General features: G+C 38.1%; 1 protein-coding gene across 4 annotated transcripts in view; it reads left to right on the forward strand.

The window, feature by feature from the left end:
- mid1 (midline 1) overlaps positions 1-21,823 on the forward strand; it is a 637,552-nt gene that overhangs the window by 260,354 nt on the left and 355,375 nt on the right. The window contains exon 1 of one of the 4 annotated variants that reach the window (XM_039743638.1): positions 10,792-10,847. The exons of 1 other annotated variant lie outside the window; for it this stretch is intronic. The gene's annotated coding sequence lies outside the window, so the exon portion shown is untranslated. Of the gene's footprint in view, positions 1-10,791; positions 10,848-13,601; positions 13,939-14,102; positions 14,123-21,823 lie in introns of those variants that run through there. 2 more of the 4 variants (XM_039743636.1, XM_039743640.1) reach the window with 2 other exon arrangements.

The following is a 21,823-nucleotide window of genomic DNA, read 5'->3' on the forward strand; positions in this document are numbered from 1 at the left end:
TCTATCTGTGTTTCTCTATTTTTAAATTGTGTCTTTTCTATCTATCTATCTATTGTCACAAAACGAGACAAAGACAGAAAAAGGTTTGGGGCAGCCACCCATGTATTTTGGTATCCTGGCTGCAAAAGTCGTTTTTCTTTCAAAATACCAGCACTGAAGTGCTTACAACAGAGTCCAAAACAAGTCTATCAGAGAAGGGAAAAGGGAAGGCTTTTAAAGGGGGAGGCAGGAAGTGAGGTCATAAGGATCGGGCATGTGTTCATTATTCATTGGATCAGGCCCGGATGTGACATCAGGGGGGCCGGAGCTGGCAAGGTCTGTCTCCATTGGCTCGGTCCCAGAAGTGACGTCAAGAGAGACAGGTGGAACCTCCCGGGTTTGGTCTACAGGGAAGTGAGAAAGAGAGTTAGTGCACTCTGCCACATCCTGGCATGCCTCAGAACTGCCTTCACTCGAGCCCTTTAGCTGCCTCCCATGCGCGTGTGTGTGACACTATCTATCTATCTATCTATCTATCTATCTATCTATCTATCTATCTATCTATCTATCTATCTATCTATCTATCTATCTATCTATCTATCTATCTAAGACTGGTCCTTAAACTTATCAATTTTTTTTCATTTAAAGAATGTCCCAGATATCCCTCTGGAGGAATGCTTTGCAGTTACATGACATGGCTGTGCAAGCATGGAAGATTTTGTATAAACTTCCAATAGATAAAATACTGGGGGACCTACAGTGAAGGATGCGACAGTTGGCAATTCATAGCTCTTTTTTAAAAAAAGTAAACGTATTCTCTCTAGCCTTACTGTATTATGCACTCAAGACACATCAGAAATTGCTTTAGCAGCTCAATTGGAATTCTAGTGTAGAGGAGTAAAGGCACTTTGCATTTCACCATTCAATAAGTTTGCTTTTTTGGGTGTTCAAAAGCCATATACAGTATGACCGGTATGATGCTAGATACTGGTGAAGTCAGCTACTGCATATACAGTGACCATTTTGCTATCAAAGATAGATAGATAGATAGATAGATAGATAGATAGATAGATAGATAGATAGATAGATAGATAGATAGATAGATAGATAGATAGATAGATAGCACTATATTCTAGATAGATAGATAGATAGATAGATAGATAGATAGATAGATAGATAGATAGATAGATAGATAGATAGATAGATAGATAGATAGATAGATAGATATTTTATTAATCCCAAGGGGAAATTCACAAAATAAATGATGCATAATTTTTTTCCTATATCGTACCAGGTTAACACCACTGTTTAGTTGACTTTGACTTTAGTTGACCGGTTTATTGTTTGAGAAGGTACACATATTTTTTGGTGAACTTTTTATATTTGGAAGTTCTGTTTCTAGAAAAAACAGAAAAGAAAAACCTGAAGAAATAGAAACACGTTTTAAGTGTTCAGGGTGCTCTTTCATAGCAGGTTGAAGGTTGAATCTGCATATTATAAATGAACTAATCAAATAGACATATTTAAAGTAATTGGGGCTATAAATTACGTTTTATGTTCTATAGAATTTTAACATCTATTGGTAAAATGACACTTGAAAAGCTTGGAAGTTTTATAGACTGTACTCTAACCTATCTATCTGTGTTTCTCTATTTTTAAATTGTGTCTTATCTATCTATCTATCTATCTATCTATCTATCTATCTATCTATCTATCTATCTATCTATCTATCTATCTATCTATCTATCTATCTCAATTAATAACACTTTCCCACTTGTGAACAGACCCCTACTGTGGTGCAGAGGTAAGCACGGCTCCCTTCCAAGCTCCAATATGCTGTGCCCAAGTCTCAGCCTAGCTGTTCCCCATGTGACTTTGACACAGTTTCCCAGAGTCTTTCGGGGTTTTTCATGACGTGTTCAGGTTAGATGAATCTTTGACCATAAATTTGCCTGATATGATAAGTGATTGTGTGTAGGAATGAGTGTAGCTAGTGTAAATGAATGGATATATTTTTTTTATTTTTCAAAAAAATTAAACAAAGATTAATTGCATAAATTGTAATTGAATTTAAATTAAATTAATGGTTTTCTTTAAGTTTGTTCACTTATTGAGTTTCTTTTTAAATGAATTCATATGTTAAAGGAAATCTTTTGACACAAAGTACACACTTTAGTATTTCTTTGTATATTAAATTGATATAATATGAGCAAAGCATTGCTTCTCTTCTACCTAAGTTTCTGAACACAAACAATTTATTTCGTTAATGCATTATTTCCTTAACTGTAAAGAGGGGAACTGTAACATTTAGGAGCAAATTAATTAAACTTTAGGAAAAGTGAAGACTTTTTTTTTTCAAAAGTGCATGTTTTGTCACAGTTTAGCTCAATAAGAATATCATATTCCAGCAACAGAAAACAGAGAAGTCTGGGCCTGGTTACTCTTTAAATTAGGCTTGACCTTGAGTCACTTTGTGGCTTGAATCAAAGTGAGTGACGCTTGTTTGGAGTGGTGGGCTTTGTTTTTTATCCTTTAAGATCAGTGAAAATCCTGGAATGTTTTTTTGCAGAAATTGGGCTTGATTATTTTGAATGCAGCAGTCTGCATCTAACTGGATGATTTTCTACTGATCCCAGATGAGCAGCCTTGGGACAGAAAGATATTGGAGGACCACAGCACAATGTTCTGATGACATTAGAGTCCTAAGTCATCAGGACCAGCCAGGATCACATTACCTGAGGGGATTTGTTTTTAATCGTCTTGTTTCAAAAGCCCTGTGTAGTAATCCTACCAGGTCACTACTGGCATATATCTTTTAACAATAATAAGTAAATACATTGTTACTGCCAAGGTCATTGAAGACCTCTGAAGCATCATGTGAAAGGCTGGAATTTGGTCCCTGAACTGAACTTCTGCTTTCTTTTAGGAATGATTTTATGCAAAGCAATCAAGGCTTAATGTCCTGTCATGAAAATGTCATGGTCCTAATATGACAAGAATATTTTTATGTAGGTTGTTAACTCATTGAAATCAACCTCTAACAAATATATTGAGACAGATATTAATTCAGTATGACCTTAATTATTGGACTGTAATGCCGAAGGCTGTCCTCTCAGTTTCCTCTGCTGATCTTTTTGTGATCCATACGTTTGCCTTATGGTGTACACTGTGTGGCCTGTAGGGGACGTCTCACAAGCCCAAACACCAATACAGGAGTCGAAAATGACAAAAACAAAATAAAGGCTTTAATAAGAAGCCTTAAATAAATAATACAGGATGAACAGAAAAGTGCAACAAAAGACTGAAAATAAGAATAACATCTCTGCCACCCCCCCAGGCCTAAACCCCTGGCTACTACTCAATTACACGTTGCCACTGCTCACCTTCCACTTCTTTTAGCTCTCCTTCCCTTTGAGCTCTTGTCTTCCAACTCAAAGCTCCCTGGGCAAAAGAACCAAGGCCCATTTATATTGTGCCCCAACCATGTTAAAGGAACCCTGCTGTTGGCAGTGTAAAGTGTAATTAAAACTGAAAAAGAAATGAGAGCAGGAGTGATAAATAATAACTCATTTTTGGTTGAATTAAAATATAAAAATAGGCATTAATGTTAAATCTCAAACTGTCTATTCCAAGAGAAAGACATGGTAGGCCTGGAAGATATAAGAGGGTTAAGTAACAATAACTCATTATTAATCGAATCATCTAATAATACATCTTTATATATATCATGACTGTCCGTTTGTCTGTCCAGGATTTTAAATCACCTGTAGCTCGCAAACCACTTGACCTATTGACCTGAAATTTGGTACACATCTACTACATGATGTCTACCGTCGGGGTGATGATTGACCTCCAAGGTTATTCCTCTTTTTATTTTTATTTTATTGTAGAATCAATTCTTGGCAGAATCCACTCACCGTCACTTCCCCTACCTCTTCATATCTTAAATCATTCTTGAGCAGAACGAAGACTTAAGTGAAAAAATAAAGGAAAATGTATTAAGTAATTGCAACACAAACACCGACTTAATCAGTTTTAACGTGAAAAGATGCAGACGAAGGAAGAGAAGAAGTGGGCCGCTAGGGTGGAGAAAAGAAGAGCTGCTCAGGAAGCAGCAAGTGCATCAACCTCTGAGCAAATGAATGCTAAACGTACAGAGAAAGAGGATGAAAACTATGAGTGCTCAAGTCAAGTGTATTCACTACACGTTATCGTACAGTGCGTCATTACTAGTCAATAATAATTGCCATTTCTATTAACTAGTAACACTCGCATTTCCAGTCCTCGAAGAAGCACCTCTCACAAAACACAGAAGCCCAGACCATTTTGCTGAGGTGCTTCTTATTTTTGTCTTGACACTGAGCATTGGTTGTGGGTCTTGATCTTCTTTGTGGCATGCTAGTTTGCATCATATTTTTTTGTCATGAATGTTACATTTGACAGTTAGTAGGTGGCACTGCCATCCATCCTATCATTTGTATGATCGGCCTGTGCAATGGGCTTCACACTTAGCAGCTGGAATTGTGGCCTTCACAGTGTGCCAGGTCACTCTGACGAGGGTGATTTCAACTTTTCATAACGCAACAGCGTCCAGAATTTTGTTTTGCTTTCAAAGTGTCTCACTTGGATGTGCGATGAAGGCGATCAGATGGATTGTGCAACACACTTCGCCATCAGCAGTTGTTGACGCTTTTCTTTTTCTGTCAATTAAGTCACACAAAAGTCAGTGCTGTACTTCACTGTGTTTTTCCTGTCGGCCAAGGCAGGCTTACATATTTCTGCTTACTGTGTGAAAGAGTTGGAGCCTAATTTCATGGCCACTGAAAAGGCCTGCACGTCCAATTGATGGGTCGTGTAGTGTATATCACAGCATGAGCTGTTGATTGAGACCAAGACTAAGCTTCAAGGCCCAGGGGTTTTTGTGTGACAGACAGACAGACCTAAGCATTTTATATAAGTAGATACCCACATGAATTGTAGAAGGGCGCTTATTTACAGTAGTCAGCCCTGGTTCAGCTTTGGCGGGAGAGCCTTCTAATTCGATTGCAAACTCAGTCTCCATCACTGAAGTACTCTCTACTTTGGATGCTGTCAGGCTTTTGCTGTTCTACCCATGCCCGATGTAAAGGGGTCTCTTCCAGCATCTCAAAATCACAACTAATAAAAAGCTGGATTTAGTTAAACAGGGACTGTATAGTTTCAGGAAATTTATACTTAACCATACTATACTATACTATACTATACTATACTATAACTTAAATAATTAAGCAACACATAAGAAATATGAAATGTATAGATAATTAATAATACAAGTAATATTAAAAATGAATGGGCTTCTTGAACATGGAGATAAATAGAGTGAAAGAAACCAGAGGCAGTTGATGTGTTCCCGTCTTTAGTGCTACCAGACCCTTCCATGATATAGAGCCACCAGAATATTTGTTAACTGTAGCACTGCCCAGTTAATTGTATTTTATTGTGCCTTATGACTTCAATAAAAAAAACAAGGTTTAATTTTCTGGAAGACTCATCTCCTCTTACTGCAATGAATACAGCAAAAATATACTATACATACAATGTCGTAAATGATTAAAATATTCAGATTAAAACCTTTTAAAATCTGATCACCAGAACATTTCCGTCATTTTACATATTCACAATCAGATTTTGAATTGAATTCTGGGTAACTGGAGCATTCATTTCTTCATCTTGTCACATTTTTTAGTATTCTTCAGTTTTTCAATCCAAAATTCATACAGTCTTAATATTGAGGTTACATTTTTTAATCCATAAGGATAAATGATAGAATGAATGAATAGGGACAGCAATGCTGTGTTCAACCACAAGCCTCAGGATTGCTATACTTCATATTTTTAAATTATTTATGGAATAATAAAATGAAACCTCAGAATAAAGACAATGTCGCTTAGCCGCTAACATCAGCAAAACAGTATCCCTTTCACTTTTCCTCCCTCCACTAATGCAAGAGCGATGCGAGCACGTCGAGAAAACGAATCCTCCTAGGAGAGAGATGCCCAAAGTAGTTCCTTTCAATTACCTGACATATCTACATTTCAGGTTTTGTTCTGATGATTTCAATAGTTTCTAGGACCCCAGGCTTTTTACAGCACTGGCTTCACAGCTAGTATAATATAATTTTCTTGGCATCCAGAGAAGAAGATGTAAAAGGACTTTCTCCAGTCTTGCTTCTTTGGATTCATTGTTCAAACCATATTTTATAGTGCCTGATTAAACCGGTTCAGGATCTTGGGGCCAGCATTGGCATAACGTAGGGATCAACCCAGGGCAGAACACCCAAGAATGCATATTTGCCTTTTCAAAATGAAGAATTCCTGTAAAACCTACAAAATGGTGTAGTGGCTAACTCTATTGCAAGATGTATTAACAGCTGACTTGGAATAAGATAGATAGATAGATAGATAGATAGATAGATAGATAGATAGATAGATAGATAGATAGATAGATAGATAGATAGATAGATAGATAGGAAAAGGCACTATATACAGTAACTGATAGATAGATAGATAGATAGATAGATAGATAGATAGATAGATAGATAGATAGATAGATAGATAGATAGATAGATAGATAGATAGATAGATAGATAGATAGATATTACAAGTTTGCCACAGGAAGCATAAAAAGGCACAATATCCATATAATAGGAATGGTATCCTTAAGTATGTTAACAAGATATAAATATGCATATAAAATCTAAAATCTAATTCCCAAAGTGTGGGTATTTACGAGATGCAAAGTGAGCAGAATTGCGCATACCTGTAATTTACTGTAGCTCACTACAGGATGTCAGTCATTGCCACGGTATTTTGCTCATAGCGTCATTGTCTGTTAAGATGTCTGCCAGACCAGCTCAGTGCCATTTTGCTTATAGGGTTACAGTAACTCCTTATCCGTGGGATGACTTATTATAAAGCCTGATGCCTGAGGGTATTAACATCCTCACAGAACTGGCCCCGCTTTAATGATTAGGTGTGTATATGTGAGAGTGTGTGAGTGCATCCCCTGACAGACTGACGTCTCTTTTGTGCCCAGTGTTGCCTGGGTAGGCTCCACTCCCCTGTAATCCATAAAGTTGGATAGAAAGAATTCAGTAAATGAATGGCAGGATGGATATTTATCTTCTGTGGCAGGTTAAGCTGCAGATCTAATTTAAGGTATTGAAAGGATATGTGAGTCTGTCGTTTTGATGTGTTTAATGATGCCAGGATAGTCTCCGGCTCCCTGTGACCTTAAAGGAAAAGTGAGCTCAGAAGATTGACAGATGAATAAGTTGCTCTATGATGAAAAGTTTTTAAGATTGCAATAATTAACAACACAATTTAAGCACTGCTTTATTATGAAAGCTTTTTACTGTTTTATTATTTAAGGTAAAAATAATTCATATGACTTTTGCTCAACAAATTTTATTTTTAACACTTAGAGATCCATGAGATGGTGAAACAAATGAAAGTGTTGAGCCGAGGCAGAGAGACATGATTGAGGTTGTAAAATGGGCTTTGGCATAGCTAACACTTTTCTCCATTACCTCGGCTACCTATTGCTGTTAATTGAGACTGGCAGCTTGGTGCCTCTGGGGTTCAAACCTACATGCTTGGATCGTGGCTCAGGATGTCAGAGAGGCCTCTGCTACAACATCCCCCTTGACTCAGATTTGCATCCAGTGTGTCTTGGACGCACTGCTCTTTTCCGTGTGCTCATGGCTTGACACACTTTTATGCAAGTCTGATGTGGCCAAGCCCTCAGCAGTATGGCATGATTCATGCCTAAAAGAATGCCTCTGTGGAAAACAGCACCAGGCGGGATCAGTGCTGATTTACTGATTCCATTGTTAGTCAGTAGAGAGGATAACGGTGGCAAGTTCACGTTTTGTTTTTCATGGAATGCCATTCATATGTTGTGCTGTAGGGTGTATGAAGACTTCCTTTTTATTTTTTCCTTTTCAACAGTTATGGTTTTTGTCATATTAGTACTTAATGAGAAAAATAATACAGAAGTGTCTAAGTAAAAGATTGTAGAAAGTACCAACAGGCAAAAAAGGCCAATAGTTAATTCCTGATTATTTTCCAGCCTCTCATAAACCATTCAGGAGAACATAAGAAAGTACAAAATGGGGAGTTCAGCTGGACTGCAATTAAGATACAGCTCAACAGGACTGAATGTTTTGGTCCAGGATTCCACTCCCCTTTGATTTCAGTCCCAAATGTTCTCTCTGTGTGTGGAAGCTTATAGATTAGAATAGTACACACCATTGTCCTAAAGCATACATGATTAAAGGATCAATCAGATAAGAAAGAAAAACAGAAAGGAAATGTCAAAAACATACCTTGGTAAATTGACTTCAACCTATAGTGCCTTCCATATCTATCTATCTATCTATCTATCTATCTATCTATCTATCTATCTATCTATCTATCTAAATTTATTTTATACAAAGAGATGCCAGGTATTTAGGTAACCAGAGAATTCACAAAAACTCTTTTTTCCAAGATGCCAGATGACACGTACAATTTAAAAACAACAGCATATCTATCACCAGTCAGTGTTAAGCTTAGTAATGGAATGGGCAAAATGAGTGACTCAAGTGTAGTGATTGGCGCAAACCTTGTCAATGGTAGCATCTCTCAAACAACTGTCTTCATGGGATTTTTACACACATTTTATGGATTTACTGAGAATGTTGAAAAGAAAAAAAAATCTACCAGAGGTAAGCGATCCAATGCATGAAAACTGCTTGTTGATTAAATGGAAATGGTGCAAAGCAAGAAAACAAACAGAGAGGCCACAACCAGCCAAATCACATGTGAATTTATCATCGCACTGCTTTCATCACAGTTTTCTCTAATGGGGTACAATAGTTGAAGACTCTGTCAGGTGCCTATGTTGTCAGCAAAACACAAGAAAGAGTGTCTCCAGTGCGCACAGAAACATCAAAACTGAACTATTGGGGACTGGAGGTTCCTTGTGCATCATGATGATGGATGGATGAGAATTTGGACTTATCTAGTCCATGGAGCTATCCTCTTTGTTGCCAACAATACAGGCCAGCAGTGTGAAATGTGGGAAATGATTTTCTCGCAAAGATTAGGGCACCTGAAACCCACTGAAGGAAGTCTAAACAGTAAGGTGTATCTGAACATAGCTGCTGGCCATGTTAATCTCTTCACAGCTACACTTTTCCACACTCGGATGGACACTGCCAGCATGATACTGTTCCATGTCACAAGGTATATGTTGTTGCTGAATGGTTTCAAGAACACAACTGCAAGTTTTAGGTGTTCTGTATAAGTTCTTGGATATTGAGTGCCTTTTCCTATCTATCTATCTATCTATCTATCTATCTATCTATCTATCTATCTATCTATCTATCTATCTATCTATCTATCTATCTATCTATCTATCTATCTATCTATCTATCTATCTATCTATCTATCTATCTATCTATCTATCTATCTATCTATCTATCTATCTATCTGTTTGTCTATCTGTTTGTCTTATCCCAGGTAAAGTATTTCTTACTCTTAGTTTGAAGCCAGGGTTGCACACCACAGTATTTTTGTGCTGGTTGACCTTCCATACTGATTAGTAATTTGGACATTAATGGCATGTGTTCTGCTCTGAGCCTGGTTGTGATGTGCAATATTTACAAATACCACATTTTGGTGTTGGAGTAACTGTGACTGGTCATCCCCAGAAATTTGCATTTATAGTCAAAGCTCTTTATGAATTTATATTTTTGTCTATTCTGATTTTTTAGTACTAACTCCGGCTCAGGTCTTGTGAGTTTGTGATGATCCTATCTGTTGACTCATAGTAGGACCCCCAAACAATTTCTTAACCTTCTTGAGTTCCATTCAGTAACACAGTTGGTGAAAATTGTGAATAGAAGGTGCCTGCTAAATACACACTAATAACAATAATTAAGATAAACTCTAGTTTCATCCATCCATTATCCAACCCACTATATCTTAACTACAACACAGATCACAAGGCAGGAAACAAAACCTGGACAGGGCGCAAACCCACCACAGAAACTCTAGTTTCAAATCAATATAATTAAATAATTAGGAATATTTACTGATTTGGTACTGACAAGTGTACATTCAGTAGAAATTTATGCATTTTAATATGTAAAAATATTTGACACCAATGTACAGGTATGCCTATAACAGAAATAGTTATTGTCTTTTAAATACAGGGGCTCAAGAAAGTGACTGACATGGAGTTCAAACATAAAAGCATTTTTTACAGTTTACATGTGAAGCCCATCATTAACTGTATACTGTCTGAGCCTCTTTTAATCTTCCTTCTTGATTTTAAAATTAATGTAAAATGGTTTACCTTCTGTTGGCACTTTGGTGGCTCAATACTTTTTGCTTAAGTTGCATTTTTTTTCTCTTTAATATTTGATTTAAGCCACTAATGCCATAAAAGCTCATTCTCCTGAATGAGGTCCACAGGGGTTTTATCCTTCAAATCATCAGTTTAGGTTGTGTTTTTCAGGTCACTGGGTAACTGAAGTGGCACCACTTCCCTTCTTGTAAATGTATTGTTTTGCTTTTTTTTATCTTCACACATTCTTCATATTGCTTGAGACGACTGTGCAGTGAGGAGTGGCAGCAGGAACAGTCAGTAAATGAGAAGCCAAAATAGGAGACAAGCGATCTTTTATCTGAGATTTGAAAGACTCGCTCATATGAAAGTGCTCCCTTGCTGTATGCACCCGTTGCTGCACAGAAGTGATTATAATGAGCCTTAGCAACAGCAGCAGGGCTGGAGACAGAGAGGCTTGAAACCAGAACTCGGATCCTCAATCTAAACCGTAAAGGGCAAGTACTCTTTCAACATATATATTCATATAAAGTTAAACTTTGTGGTGCTCTCATTCATGTGCACCATGTCTTTAGGCAGAAATGATACACAGGGATGGGACAAGTATGGGATATTTAGAAATTTATGAAGTGCACAGGCAAGGATATGTTGTTGCCTTCAGCGACTCTGACAAATTTCCTAGTTTCTTACTTTCCAGGATACTTTGAGAAATAAACTTGCTGTTTACAACTTACATGTCATTGTGGAGGGTTCTGGTAATACAGTTTTTTATTTTGCCTTCACTTCTATCTCTATTAAACATATTGTGGCTGTAATTGTGTGCTTAATTCAAGGTTTTAGTAGACAATCCCCCCCTAATTTACTTGCAAAACTTGTTCAAAGCACGTGATTCTGGGGAGAAGAAAAGAGTCATGACAGTTAGTTTTGCCAGGAATAGCATACTACACAGCCCTGAAATACAGAAATATATAACTGGGAACGACTGCTCTAGCACTCATTATTTCATATAATGCCTTTCACAGTTGTGTTTAAGACTATATTTCAAACAGCAACTCCCGTGCATTTGTGTGTCTATTTTTATGTAATGTCTTTCAGATCTATCTATCTATCTATCTATCTATCTATCTATCTATCTATCTATCTATCTATCTATCTATCTATCTATCTATCTATCTATGTGTCTGTCTGTCTCAGTATTTAATATAAGTATTTAATATAGAGATCAGCTAATAGTTTTTCTTGAGCACTATAAAGTCTCTTATCGTGTTCCACTCTGCCTCCCATTATGTGATTAGTGTGATTAATGCTGCCTAGCAGCAGACACTGATTGGAGGAGCTGGTGACAAAATTGAGGGAAAAGGAGTGGCTAGGGGTGGAGCTCCAGCCAGATCTTAGCCTAATCTGTTTCAAGATTTATTTTGTATAGTGACTTTTCTATCTATCTATCTATCTATCTATCTATCTATCTATCTATCTATCTATCTATCTATCTATCTATCTATCTATCTATCTATCTATCTATCTATCTATTGCTAATTAGAATATTTCCAAATAGGGACAAATATTTCTCAGCAAGTACTAAGAAATGCTCTTCTCTAACGTTCACCCAATATCTTAACCTGCTTGTCACAGTAAGCATAGGGTACAATACAGGAACAATCCCTAGAGAGGATGCCAGTCCATCACGGGGTGAACACAAATATTGTCTCTCTTGTCAATTTAACATTACCAGTTCACCTGTACCTGGACTGTGAGAGGAAACTGGAGCACCCATAGGAAACCCATGTACCCAGCACCATGCTGCCCACTACTCTAACAAATTATTGTTATTCTTTGTCCAAAATTATTATACGATTATGCTTTTTATCTTGAACAAAACCACAAAGCATCTTTAGAAGGCATGATGCTGTTTAAGTTAAATGAGGACTTCTTGTCCCAACATGTTATTATTTGTCTCTCCATTTCCAATAGCACCTTTACCAGCATAATATCATTGATGGGGGATCCAGTCACATATACTGTGCAACATCCTTAATCCAATTCAGATTCATGTCAATGTCAGGCACAAAGGAGGAACTCACACACACCCAAGCACCTACTTGCATGGGGACAATTTAGAACGGCTCATTAAGCTAAAAGGCGGGTCTTTAGGATGTGAGGGAAAAGTTGGAATACTTGAAGGGAAACTGAAACAAAAATTGAAGAATGTGTAAACTTCACAGGGACAATAATGTGGTGTGGAATTATAATCCAGATGAGGCAACCGTGTAGTAAACCCAAACAGACATGTGGAGAGTGGAAGAACAAGACCAAGAGTCAAATACAGACTGCTTGAGCATGGGAAAGGTGCTATAAATAAAATGTATTATTATTATTATTATTATTATTATTATTATTATTATTATTATTATTGAAGTTCCAGGCATTTTGCCCTTACCAGCATACCACTATGTTAACCTAACAATTCTAATATACTTTTCAATGGCCTCCAACATAGTCATCTGAGTGTATATGAACCCTTTGCTCTAAGACCGTTTAGCCATCTAACTGTTCTTTTCTTGATTAGAATGGATCCATCAGTGTGTAGATGGAACCATTCCTGGCAGGGAAGCCTGTGTATCACAAGGCTCAGACTTGCACACCCATCCTCGCTTTGCAAATATGCAGTTACCAAGCATCCTGAAAGCGGGCTTTTTATCAGACTACTAGAAAAAAAACAAGTAATTTTTCCAAGAAAAAATATACAGATAAAACTTTATGTCACTCTGAAAAAGCAAAAAGGAGGTCATGTTCTGGATGTTCAGCTTCATCAGCTAAAAATACTATACTACTATTTATCTTTTCATTTTTTCAGTTTCAAACTAACTCTTTTCTAATGATTGTTTCTTTAACTAACTGGTTGTCAATTCCCATTTTTCTTGTGTTTCCTAAAAAAACATCAAAATTTCCAGTGCTTCTGTGCTCCATGGTGTTAAGAAATTGAGTCTAAACATAAAAGACAGAGACCATTCTTATTAAAATCACTGTTACATTTTTATGCAATTATATCAGAGGTAGATTTTTGCCTTACACGTACATGCACATTAGTCCCTCTTTCCTCTTTTAGTCCATCTCAAATCAAATAACTACTGTAGGTGACTAGGAGGCATCAGCAGCCATCCACGTGCCTCACTCACAGAGCGCTAGATATTTCTTACTGTAGGCTTTCTCCTGTCTTAATTGCCAATCAGTGATGCCTCCAGAAGCGATGAACAGCATTTGTCCACATGGCTGACAGCCTGTGTGTGCTGGCGGGAGATTGTTTTCTTAGACTGTCCCTGGACTCATGTGCAGCGGCCATCTAGTGTCAGCCAAAAAAACCCAAGAGGATCCTGAATGCTCCTGTCATTTGGACGGTGCGCTTACTCCAGTGAGAGAGAATCAAGGAGGCTGCCAGTGAGAAGAGAATTTAAAAGAAAGAGAAACTAAAGACGGGCTCACCGAAAGCAGTCTCTAGAAATAAACGAGACTTGCTCCTGCTTTTCTCCAGGCTTTTTCCTTTGACTTGCTAGGGTATCCCTCATTTATTTTCTGCCTCTGTGAAAACTGGTAAGCTGTATTTACATGCTTTTGTAGCTTGGTGAGAAAGACATCATTAATGTATTGTTTCAGTGGCATGGATGGGAAGTCAGCTGGTTTTGTTGTTCGAGAGCTCAGGGCATTGTGTCTCATTTGCACAGCTGGGTCTCATCAGAAAGGCAGCTTCAGAGCACCAGGACTGCGCTTCTTTTCGGTTGGTTTATTTATTTATTTTGTTGTTTTGCGCTCTGTAACTTTTTTTTTTTTTTTGGCTTATGCTGGGTGCTCATCAGAAAACGTGCACATACTGTACATGCTGCTTTTTCTTTACAAATAAAGCTGCTAAATGAAAGATGAAAGAAAGTTTAAAGTTTTTTTGCACTAAATGCAGTAATTCAGATTTTCATTTTCTTAAATGATTAAACTTTTTTTTGGAAAACTAAAGACAGATTTTGTAACTTGTAGTAAAGGTTTAATAAGATATTATTAATATACATATCTTATATATATACATATCCATCCTCTCATATTTATGTTTGACATACATATATATGTATGTATGTCTGAAATATATGCCCACACACATGCAGTATATATATATATATGTAATATATCATATAATTGTATAATACTGTATTCTGTATGCAAAAATGTGAGATTTTGTGCGTATACAATTTTGTAACATGTTTTTACATTTCAAAGTTATTTTTACAAATGAAAATCTGAAAAGACTATCCCTGACTGATACACTTAGAAAGTGTTCTTTACATCGATGCATATAGATATTCATGCAAATACATAGATTGTGACAGTAACTGAAAAAAGCAAGGAAACCATATAAAAAATTAAATATATACATACACACTTCTGTTGCTCTCCAAATATGTTTACGTAGAAGAAGATATTAAAATAGATGTACTGTACATACATTTTTCTTGGAATTATGTAATTGCATTGTAGGTGTTTGTGCATATTTATACATAGAGAGAGTCTCACCAATGGATATATACAGTATATTGTATATTTAAATATGTGTGTATACAGATAGTGGAGCAGTGGATAGGGCATTCTGTGTTTAGATTCTTTGCCTGGGTATTGTTTGAGTGGAGTTTCCATGTTATCTTTGTCTCTTAATGGGCTTTCTTCCAGGTGTTCCTGTTTCATCCCACGTTCAAAGAAAAGTACAGATACAATTAATTGGTAATTCTAAATTGGTGTATGAGTAAGTGGACAATTCTGTGGCTTGGAGGCTGGGTCAGAGCTGTGTCCTACTTTGTACCCAGAGCTGCCAGGTCAGGGTTAGGGCTGGGGTTAGGGGTTAGGGTTAGGGTCAGGGTCAGTGGTAGGTTCCAACCTGGATGCCGACTTCCAGAGATAATCTTTGTTTATATCCTGTCCAAGGCAGAATATGATATCAGCATTCTTGAGGCTGGTCTGTCTAGGAAGAGGAGATATTGTTACTGCTAATGTCCTCTCATGCTTAGGCGACTAAGGATGCTATGAATATAATTACACCGATCTCCAGGCTGTCAAATAAACAAACCACACACCGTGGCGCAGCATAAAGGGACTTTGTCTCTGACACTGACGTCTGAGGTTCGATTCCCACGAGGGGTGCAGTGGAGTGTGTATGCCTGATGAGCCCAAATAAGGGTGAAACACGTGCTGTGTGCTCTTTGCATTATTTGACAGTAAACCATGTCACATTCTGTGATCTGCTTCTTGCAACTGAGAGGACCTGTGGCAGATGTTTGCCGACTGGCAGACCAACCACATGTGTAGGTAACCACCCATACAATCAGATTCAGACTCAGACTACGGATGCTATGAATATATATATATATATATATATATATATATATATATATATATATATATATATATATATATATATATATATATATATTCAGGGACCTTTGGATGTGATGCATGATTTCTTTGGATGACCTTGTTCATCATAAATTTGAAAGATATAATTTACATATTCTACCAGGACGTGGCTAATGCTAGGGCTCTTAGTTCTTTTTAGACTAAATGTGAGGTCATGGAGGGCACACGGGCACATGTGAGGTAGCAGCAGGCAACAAATTTGTGAGACTGGGTCTTGGTTGGTCAATTCCAGGTCAACCTTGAGTGAAACTAGCAGGAGGTCTGTGTTCTAGGTGCGGCATAGGTTATCAGGCTACTTGATGAAATTGTCTGTTTAAGGGAAAGTGAAGTCTCAGGGGTGCAGGCAAACCCAGAACCAGAGAACTCTCATCTGGTGATCCTGGGGCAAAATTAAATCACAGCTTACTTCAGAAATAATTTGGAACTTTGTTGCAGATTTTCCTAAGAAGGAGTTTCAAACTACGTCATGACTACAGGTGAGGTGAATCTAGAGTTAGGAGGTGGGTTGGTTATAAGCAGAGAGGTCAGGATAAAAAATAGAAAAAGAAGGGGGTTAAGAAGTGGGATTACACGGTGCTACTTTGGTTGAAACGTTGGTGAGTCACCCTACCAGACAGGCAGGTTCAGAAATGCCATATATTTGTTTTGTCTGTTCTTCTGACACTTTGTTTTCTCCCTGTGTTCATCCTTTGACTTATTTTGGCCCCAATTAATCCTCCTCAGAATTATCCAGGGACTGAAAGACTGCCAAAATACTTATTTTCCTCTTTATTTAATATAACTGTTTCTTCACTCGTTTACAAAGACATGCTTTTTAGATTATTTGTCAACTGAGTGTGAGGTGGGTTGTTTGTATGAGTGGGCTCTGTTATCAACTGACACCCTGTCTAGGGTTTTTCCCTGTTTTGCACCCAATACTGCTAGGATAGGTCTGACCTTGGCATGAATGTACAGGTTCATATACTGCAGTTAGTTAAGCATAGATACGTTAAATGCCGTGACTGTTGTCTGCATGACTGCTATTTAAAATATAGTAATAAGATTTTGTGGTATTTATGGTCAGACAGTCTTTGCCAACTGAAACAAATGTATGCCAGTGTGGTGTCGTGCCAATGTAGTGTCTGAGAACACATTTTTCTTTTTTGTTTCTTTTGAGGATTCACTAGTCAACAGACTCATGAGTAATCAGATTAGTTCTTAATAACACTGCAGAGACACTTTCTATTCTAAAGACTGTTATTAATAAAGATGGACACTTGGCAATGTAACAAAGACATGTTCAGCAGGAGATGTCTGTAAAATGTTTCTAAAATCTCCAAACAGTGAATTGTATTAAAACACTGGCTTCCCTGTTCTGATTATGCTTTAATATGGTAATGGACTGACTGCTTGGTGTAAAAATCTTAAAAATGCTGCTTTACTTATTTTTAAATTAAAAGAAGAAATCAATCAAGTAAGAAGTACTGGTGGGCACACTCCAGATCTGGGCTTTGACTCATAGTGTGAATTTGCTAACGTCTTTAGGTTTGAGCAGATTGCTTATTAACTACCTGCTGCTTACTCATATGGCTCGGAAATGGCAGCATCGAGAGCTTTGCTAAGCCTGCAGTTAATGTGAGGCAGGAGCTAATAAGTGTTCAGAGCAAAGTTGGGGAGCTATTGGTTACAGTTTCCATGGGAGAAGACAATGTGAAACACACGTGAGAAGCATTTGCTTGCTGCTCTTTAGAGACGTAAGCATGCTGAGTAGGTGTACTTGTTCCTTTTTTGTGTTTAATAAAATGCAGCCATATTTTAAAAGGTAGATCAAATAAGTCCACAGCTGCCATGTTCTACTTTATTAACACTTTGTAATCTTTAAAAACACCTTGTTGTTCTGTTGACAATTGCAGTGTTTAGCCAAGCTCTGTCCCCCCAGTGCAATCAAACTAAAGCTTATGTCCTCTCACTTCCTCAAACTAAAGCATTCATAAGCTCTTGGGTGAAATGACAGCATTTGTTGACATGGCCTTCAAGGGTCTGTGAGGATTTGTAGTTTTTCAAAGAGCATTTAGTGCTAATGAGCACAAAGTACTCTTTCAGGAGGCTCACAGTGGTGAGGGATGGGGGTTGCCTATCAGAAAGGAATGGGATTCAGTCACTGTGAAGCATCAGGATTCATTAACTCATATAATTTTATTTAGTTAAAATATGTGGATTGCCAATCCTTAGCAAGCAGGCCAAATATCCAGTTGAGTCTAAAAAATGCCTTCTAGATTCATAAGTGAAAGTCACTAAATGTAGCTGGTTACTCCACAGGACAGATTATTTTAATGCATCCCACCATAAAAAAGAACATTGTCTTATCAAATTGCTGGCCCACGTCATATGAGGAGGCATTAAGAATTTATGTCATTCATCACCAGGCACCCAAACAATCCCTCCTCCATCAATCCATCTTCTAAACTCACTTTATTCTGAGCAGAGACACAGGGAAGCTAGAACCTATCACAGAAAGCATAGGGTGCAAGGCAAGGCAGGAACAATCCCCTGGCAGGGCGCCAATACATTGTAAGGGTGAACACAGAGACACACACACACAAGCTAACCTGAATGTCTTTGGACTGTGGGAGGAAATCAGGAGGAAACACGCATGAATAAAAGGAGAACTTACAGACTCTATGCAGGGAGCATTAAGGACGTAAACCCCAGTCACACTGTTGTGAGGCAGCAGCACCTCCACTGCTCCATCATGATGTCCGAAATGATTGTATTCTTCGATATACAGTATTTTCAAAAATATTAATTTTTAGTAGGCATGATGACACTATTGTCTAACAGTTTATGGAGAATGGCGAATTCCCGAGCCTGATCACTTTCTGGGCAAAGTTTGCACCTTTCTCCCCAGGTCTATGAGAGGTTTTTGTAAGTATGCTGGTTTTCCTCTCAAATTCCATATCAGTTACAGTAGGTTAATTCATTGAAGTTAGTGAGTTAATGTGGATGATACTGGGTGAGTGTGCCTTCATCCAGAGGTGGTACCTGTCTTTGACTTGATGGTATTTCATTAATCATCATTTCATTAAGTCACTGAAACTATGAAGTGAATTAAACGAAACCGTGAATAGCCAGAAATGCATTTTTTTCTAGTAAGTGTTGGCTTTCTAAAGTGGACAATAAAGTGGGAAGCAACCCTAACCCTAACCCCAACCCTACCAAAATTCACATTGAATCCTGTGAAGACTATGCAATTCTGAAATGCCAAGACTGAGTATATCTGCTGGTGCACTGAAATTAAGCTTGTTGAACCGTGAATTAGCCTCCTGAACTGTCAAAATTAATTATGAAAATACATCTATAAATGTACCAAGCCCATCTAATCTTACTCAACTCATGAGATGTGGATAACTATTTTAGTAGTTTCAGGTGTAAACCAGAAACCAATCTTAAACTGACACTGGTCTATTATAGGGCACACTCAATGGTATCCCCTCGCTCTCTCTCATATTGGGCAATTTTAAAGTCAACAATTAAATGAACGTACAGGTCTTTTGGCATAGGAAATGAAGGCCAGAGAGCTCCAAAAATAGTGAGGCAAGGATCACAGTCAGACAAAAACAGGTCAAATTCAGAAAAAAAGGCAATGGAGAAGATAATCAAACCATGAGGGCAAGAGGAGAATCAGAAGTCAAAGTCAAAAAGAAGATTAAAGCCAAAAACAATACATGACACTAGAGCCTACTTGGATGTGAAATGAGCTTTGTTTGAATTCAGAAAACAAGGAGATTTATTCACTAGCCAATAAAGCATGATGTGGCAACCCCTATATTTACAATTCTACATCTCATAGCTCAATCAATGCAATGATTGCAGTCATGTAATTCATTAAGTGGCTCTACATAAACAAAGAAACGAAACAGGAATAAAATAAAACTATTCTAATTCACTCTGAAATAATCAAGGAATCTCATAAACTGGATTCCACATGATAAAAACTTAAAATAACCCAAACATCCATCCATCCATTATCCAACCCACTATATCCTAACTACAGGGTCACGGGGGTCTGCCGGAGCCAATCCCAGCCAACACAGGGCACAAGACAGGAAACAAACCCCGGCCAGGGTGCCAGCCCACCGCAGGGCACCAGCATACACACACAAACACACACTAGGGACAATTTAGAATCGCCAATGAGCCTAACCTGCATGTCTTTGGACTGTGGGAGGAAACCAGAGTGCCCGGAGGAAACCCACGCAAACACGGGGAGAACATGCAAACTCCACGCAGAGAGGACCCGGGAAGTAAACCCTGGTCTCCTAACTGCGAGGCAGCAGCTCTACCCACTGCGCCACCATGCCATCCTAACCCAAACATACAGTGGTGTGAAAAACTATTTGCCCCCTTCCTGATTTCTTATTCTTTTGCATGTTTGTCACACAAAATGTTTCTGATCATCAAACACATTTAACCATTAGTCAAATATAACACAAGTAAACACAAAATGCAGTTTTTAAATGATGGGTTTTATTATTTAGGGAGAAAAAAAAATCCAAACCTACATGGCCCTGTGTGAAAAAGTAATTGCCCCCTTGTTAAAAAATAACCTAACTGTGGTGTATCACACCTGAGTTCAATTTCCGTAGCCACCACCAGGCCTGATTACTGCCACTCCTGTTTCAATCAAGAAATCACTTAAATAGGAGCTGCCTGACACAGAGAAGTAGACCAAAAGCACCTCAAAAGCTAGACATCATGCCAAGATCCAAAGAAATTCAGGAACAAATGAGAAAAGAAGTAATTGAGATCTATCAGTCTGGTAAAGGTTATAAAGCCATTTCTAAAGGTTTGGGACTCCAGCGAACCACAGTGAGAACAGTGGTGAACCTTCCCAGGAGTGGCCGGCCGACCAAAATTACCCCAAGAGCGCAGAGACGACTCATCCGAGAGGTCACAAAAAACCCCAGGACAACGTCTAAAGAACTGCAGGCCTCACTTGCCTCAATTAAGGTCAGTGTTCACGACTCCACCATAAGAAAGAGACTGGGCAAAAACGGCCTGCATGGCAGATTTCCAAGACGCAAACCACTGTTAAGCAAAAGAACATTAGGGCTTGTCTCAATTTTGCTAAGAAACATCTCAATGATTGCCAAGACTTTTGGGAAAATACCTTGTGGACTGATGAGACAAAAGTTGAACTTTTGGAAGGCAAATGTCCCTTACATCTGGCGTAAAAGGAACACAGCATTTCAGAAAAAGAACATCATACCAACAGTAAAATATGGTGGTGGTAGTGTGATGGTCTGGGGTTGTTTTGCTGCTTCAGGACCTGGAAGGCTTGCTGTGATAGATGGAACCATGAATTCTACTGTCTACCAAAAAATCCTGAAGGAGAATGTCCGGCCATCTGTTCGTCAACTCAAGCTGAAGCGATCTTGGGTGCTGCAACAGGACAATGACCCAAAACACACCAGCAAATCCACCTCTGAATGGCTGAAGAAAAACAAAATGAAGACTTTGGAGTGGCCTAGTCAAAGTCCTGACCTGAATCCAATTGAGATGCTATGGCATGACCTTAAAAAGGCGGTTCATGCTAGAAAACCCTCAAATAAAGCTGAATTACAACAATTCTGCAAAGATGAGTGGGCCAAAATTCCTCCAGAGCGCTGTAAAAGACTCATTGCAAGTTATCGCAAACACTTGATTGCAGTTATTGCTGCTAAGGGTGTCCCAACCAGTTATTAGGTTCTAGGGGCAATTACATTTTCACACAGGGCCATGTAGGTTTGGATTTTTTCTCCCTAAATAATAAAAACCATCATTTAAAAACTGCATTTTGTGTTTACTTGTGTTATATTTGACTAATGGTTAAATGTGTTTGATGATCAGAAACATTTTGTGTGACAAACATGCAAAAGAATAAGAAATCAGGAAGGGGGCAAATAGTTTTTCACACCACTGTACATGTATGAACTGTGTTAATTATGCATACAGAAAGTATTTGTACCAACATTCAAATTTAGCCTTGTTCAGTTGTGAGGCACCA

The sequence above is a fragment of the Polypterus senegalus genome, chromosome 2 (assembly GCF_016835505.1).
Source record: "Polypterus senegalus isolate Bchr_013 chromosome 2, ASM1683550v1, whole genome shotgun sequence".
Lineage (NCBI taxonomy): Eukaryota > Metazoa > Chordata > Cladistia > Polypteriformes > Polypteridae > Polypterus > Polypterus senegalus.